Source organism: Penaeus chinensis, chromosome 24 (genome assembly GCF_019202785.1).
Source record: "Penaeus chinensis breed Huanghai No. 1 chromosome 24, ASM1920278v2, whole genome shotgun sequence".
NCBI lineage: Eukaryota > Metazoa > Arthropoda > Malacostraca > Decapoda > Penaeidae > Penaeus > Penaeus chinensis.
The window spans coordinates 3,494,579-3,501,134 of NC_061842.1; positions in this window are offsets into that span (position 1 = coordinate 3,494,579).

The window sequence follows — 6,556 nt, forward strand, 5'->3', positions numbered from 1 at the left end:
TTACTGATATGATTAATTATCATTACCATCATCACCTCCCCCATTATCATTGTTTAAATCATTATTATAGTTATTAACATTATTATTATACTTATGCTCATTATCATTATTGCTTTTAACATTATTATTATCATACTTATCCTCATTACTGTTGTTTTTATTTTAATCATCGTTATAATGATCATTACTCATTATCATTATATTCATTATTGTTAATCTTATTATCATTATTATCAACATATTTTCTTATTTCATCATTTTAATTGATAATATTATCATTGTTACACTCATTATAATAATAATAATTATTATTAATATGATATTGATTAAAAAATTTTTTTACTATTATGATTATTACTATGATCTACATCATCATTATTAAAATTATCATCACTATTACTATATTTACTATTATACTTTCGCCATTATTATAATTATTATTATTATCATTATCATTATCATTATTATTATTATTATTATTATTATTATTATTATTATTATTATTATTATAAATATTATTATTATTATTATTATTATCATTAATATTATTATTATTATCATTATTATTATTATTATTATTATTGCTTTTACTATAATCTTTATTATTACGGTTGTTGTTGTGGTTGTTATTATTATTAATAATAATAATAATAATATTATTATTATTATTATCATTATTATCATTATTATTATTATTATTATTATCATTATTATTATCATTGTTATTATTGTTATTATTATTATTATTATCATTGTTATTATTATAATTATTATTATTATTATTGTTATTATTATTATTATTATTATTATCATTATTATTATTACTACTATTATTATTATCATTATTATTATCATTATTATTATTATTATTATTATTATTATTATAATTATCATTATTATTTTTATCACGATTATCATTAATATTACTGTCATTAATATAATTACTATTATTTTTTTTATTAGGATAATGATCATTATTATGGTTCTTGGTACTATTATTATTTTTATTGCCTTTAGTTTTGTTTTACTATTATCAGTATTACAATTACTACCACCACTATTACAAATATCATTATTGTCATTATTGTTATTATTATTATTGTTATTATTGATATTATTATCACCATCATTACTGTTATTAATGTAATGACAACGATTACAATAACAAAGACAATATTACCAATAATAATAACAAAATAATAATACAGCAAAAATTATATTATATGTGGTTATTGTTATTATTATTATTAATATTATTATTGTTTTTATCATTATTATTATCATCATCATCTTTATTATTATCATTACTATCAATATAATTATCATTATCCTCATTATAGTTATTATCAATATCATCATCATTATTATTAATGCAATCATTGTTAGTGTTGCTGCTTTTGATATTCATGTTTTATTGTTGTTTTTGTTATTGTATTAGTTTTATTACTACTGTTGTTTTACTGTTTTTCTTTTATCAGTTTTATCATTACTGTTGTCATTATTATTATTAATTATATTACTGCTATTGTTGTTGTTTGTCTTGTCTTAATTTTATCATTACTATTAAAATTACCATTATATAATTATTATTCTTACATCATTATTATTATCATTATCGTCATTCTTATCATCCTGCGTCTTCTGATGATTATTATGATTATTATTGTGATTATTATTATCATATTCATTAACTCCATCATCATCATTTTATCATAGTTATGATTGTTATAATTATCATTACTATTATCAATACTATTATTGTAATTGTTATTGCCATTATTCTATCATTATTATCAATATCACTTTTATTAATATTGTCATTACGATGACCATTATTGTCACTATGCTTTTTACTATTATTACAATTGTTATTACTATTATCATTATTATAACTACTAATATTCTTATTGTTATAATGACTGATTATCATCCTTATCATATATTTTTTACTATTATCATCATTGTTATCAGCATTATTGAAATTAATATCATTATCGTTATTATTATAATGATTATTATTAGTGCCATTAATATCATTTCAGTTATTACTAGTATTGATCTCTTTGCAATTATGATCACTGCTATTATCGTTATTGTCATTATGAGTATAATTATTATCAGCATCATTATTGCCAATTTTGTTGTTTTATCACTATCGTTATTACTGTTACTATCATAATTATAATTATTACAATTATTATTATCATAATGATTATCATTATGTTATTGTTATTATCATTTTCGTATTCATTATCATTACTCTTATAGTTTTCATCAGTAAACTGCCTTTATACATATAACGGTAGAAGTTCAGTTATCAATGACATGAACATTATTTACCACCCTGACTATCTGCTCAAGCGTGGGCAATCGTGACTTCAGATTTACATATGATTGACATAGTGCATTATTCTATGACTGTTCTAAATGTACACATTAAAATAAAAATATAAATCATACATCATACAAAAAACAAAGAAATATATTACGTTGATATGCTTTTGTATTCAAATGCGGCAAGTCTGGACCGTAGACTTGCGTATGTATTTATCAATCCGTGGGTATTTTCCTAATTCTAGGACATATATTTGACTTCTGAACCACTTACGAATTCAATTATTCACATTCTTTATTTTTATTTCTCTTTCTCCATTAGTGTACATACGTAGAATTACTTCATTATTATTATCATTATCATACATATCACTATAGATACTAATATTAGTAGTATTGCTATTAGTAGCAGTACCTTGAACGTGATTATAATTATTAATACTACTGTTATTGCCATTATTATTATCACGATTATAAGTCTTGTCATTATTTTCATCATAGCCAGTATCACCGTTTTATTATTATCATTATTAATAATGATAATAATGTCAATGCCATTATTTCTCTCATAATTTGTTATCATTATTATAATTATTTCCATTATCATTATTATTGTTATTAATAATATTATTGTTTTATTGTTGTTTTATTATTATTATTATTATTATTATTATTATTATTATTATTATCATCATCATCATTGTCATTATTGATGCCATATTACTACTATATTAGTATCATCATCATCAAAATTATCATCTCGTTTATATATTCATTTTCTAATTGTCATTATTACCATTATCATTACTATTATTACTATTATTCTTATATCCTTATTATCATTATCATCATCATCTTCATTATTATGATTTTTTTTATATTTGATATCACTGTAATGATAACAATTATTATTATCATTATTATCACTTTGATTATTATTATTATTCTGATTATGTTATCATTATGGTCACTTTACTTTTTGGATTTCTATTCCTCTCATTCTTAATGTTCTGATGCTTTTGTGGCTGTTGTAGTTCTGTTATCATAATCTTTATTATTGTTATCATTACTATAATTATTGACATCATTATAATTATCAATATTACTAATATTGTTGTTACTATTACTATCATTATTACTAATATTTAATTCATATTATAGTTTCCATTACTGTTATTATTATTATTATTAACATTATCATCATCATTGCTAGTAGTAGAAGTTGTATTACTTTAGTTTTATTAATATTGCTATTATTACTAGTTTTATTATTATTATCTTTATTAGTAAAGCATATTATTACTATTTTCATTATTGATATCATCATTATTATCATTATGATTATCATCATCGTTTTTATTTCTATTGTTATTTTCACTGCTATTCGCATTAGTACAGAAATCATAATTATCAGTAGTTTATTTATTAGGTTCATAATTAAAGTAACTTTATAATGATGACTTCGCTAAGTGATCTGATAAAGTTCGGAAAAGAACTAGGCTTAACGGGAGAAAACTTGCAAGAATTCGTAAGAGAAGAGTAAAGCAAAGAGCGTGAGAGATTCGAATTAGAGCGCGTAAAAAGAGCGAAGGAGAGAGAAGATAGAAAAGTGGAATTAGAAATAGAAACTAAACTGAAACAACTTGAAACTGAAAGACTAAGATCACGAGTGAAAAGTGACGAGAGTGAGAAATATTAGTTAAAAGCTGATGTTTATAAGCCAGCACTTCCGAAACTGCCTGTGTTCAACAAGGCTAATGACAGTATAGACGCATATATACTCCTGTTCGAGAGACTAGCTACCAGCGCCAGATGGGACCAGGATATTTGGGCGGTTAGCTGAGCCTCCTTGCTGCAAGGGAAGGTGCTCGAGACGTACCAGCATCTCTCGCCTGTGGAAGCGCTGCTCAGGTGTTTTCGATGCACGGCCGAGGGATATAGGCTAAGATTCTGGAATTCGAAATTCCACAAAAATGAAACCGCTTCTTAATTTGCCAACAAACTAAAGAACAAATTAACAAGATGGATCGAACTTGCAGGAGCGAACCTATGATGATGTATTTGACCTTATGCTCACTGAACAATTCCTGACTGCGTGCGACAAAAGCATGGTGCTATTTTTAAAGGAGCATGATCCTAAAACTTTTGATGAGGTGATAAAATATGCAGAATTATATATGGAAGCGCATGTAAATTATGGTAGGAAAAACAGAGAAGGTCATGAGAGGAACGCGACAGGTCATGAGAGTGCGAGTGCAAATAGCAGCTCTGCGTCAGGAGTGAACAAGGGCGAGGAAAGGATGAAAGGCGGAGAGCGTGTGTGGACGAGGTAATCACCATGCCAAGGATTGCTATAACAGGCTCGGAGGATCAAAGTACAAAGATTGTAAGATAATCAAATCGAATGTTGGAAAAGCGGCAATGGCTAATTATGGTGATAGATTGATGATTGCAAGAAGTAAAGTGGAATGTGTGTGTGTTAACGTGTTTCGTGATCCTGAATGTACGACAGTGTTAGTGAAAGAGGGTTGACATAAGGATGGTCAATAACATGGTGTTTAGGTATCCAGAGGCTTTTATCTCAGTCGATACTCCGTTCTTTACTGGTAACTCATTAGCTGCTTGTCTGCCAGATCCCATGTCTGAGTTGGTGATCTCCTCCTGCACACTCATGGGGGAATGAGTGTGCAGGTGAGTGTGGTGACGACAAGACTGCAGAAGAAAGCGGAAGAAAAGTGCGTTCGAGGTCAGTCAAAACTTAAAGTAAAATATGTTAAAAAAAAAAAAAAAAAAAAAAAAAAAACATAGGTAAGCTGCAAAGGGAAGATAAAACTGATGATAAAGCATGCAGAGTCTAAGTAAGTATTCACTGCTAAGTCCGAGGGTGAGTCACACAGTTTCGTGGTGAAGCGCTGCGCGTTATATCGGCGCGTTCAAAAGGCGCAGAAGGCGACTAAGCCGCTGAGTCGTTTCCGGGCGCGGTGATTGGGAGGGCATCTCGGGATAAAGAAGACCCCAGCGCGGATTCAAAGTAACTTTTTCTGACCGGGGATGTGCGTAGATAGCACAGTATTGCAGGTCCTGTGACGTATGTCAAGGCAAGGTCGACAAGAGGCGTGTCAGCCGATTCAAGATCGGAAGAATGCCGTTTATCCAGGGGCCTTTTTCAACGAACCGCCGTGGATATAGTGGGTCGGATAGAGCCTCGGGCAAATGAAGGATCACGGTATATTTTTATGGTTGTTGATTAAGCGACGCGTTACCCGGGAGCGATCGCTTTGAAAAATATTGACACGTGCACCGTTGCAGAAGCTTTACTCTCGGTTTCAGTCGCATTGGGATCCCGAAAGAAATTACATCAGACATGGGTAGCCAGTTTACATCAGATATGATGAAGGAATTTAATCGTTTGCTGTCTATAGGAGTCTAACGACCACACCGTGCCATGCGATGAGTAACGGTCTGGTTGAAAGGTTCAAAGGCGTCTTAAAAAAGATGCTGAAGCGTATGTGTAAGAGCAACCACGATTTATAGATCTGCTTCTATTTTCGTATCGCGAAGTTCCGCAAGCAAGCACGAAGTTTTCACCGTTTGAACGAGAGTGAGACAGAGAGAGAGAGAGAGAGAGAGAGAGAGAGAGAGAGAGAGAGAAAGAGAGAGAGCGAGCGAGAGAGAGAGAGAGAGAGAGAGAGAGAGAGAGAGAGAGAGAGAGAGAGAGATAGAGAGAGAAAGAAAGGGATTGCGATATTGAGTTTTTTTTTCTGTGTGTTTTGATTAATATATTTAAGTTTGGTGAATACATAATTAAAGGTTTATGTTTTTTCCCTGAACCCCAATCTTCCCAACCATACTTATATGTGTGTGTGTATGTGTGTATATACATACATATATATATATATATATATATATATATATATATATATATATATATATATATATATATATATATATATATTCCTGTGTATACAGAGAACGATCAGAACCATGGATATCTGCAAAAAAAAGATCTTTGGCATAATAATAATAATGTATCCTTACATTATTATTAATGCCTACTATTATCACCATTATCATTTTCATTATCATTATAATTGTTATTGTTATCATCATCATTGCTATTATTATTACTATCATTATTGTTATTATTAATATCATTATTACTACTACTATTGTTATTATCACTATTATTATTATTATTTCTTATTATCATTATTCTCAGTAT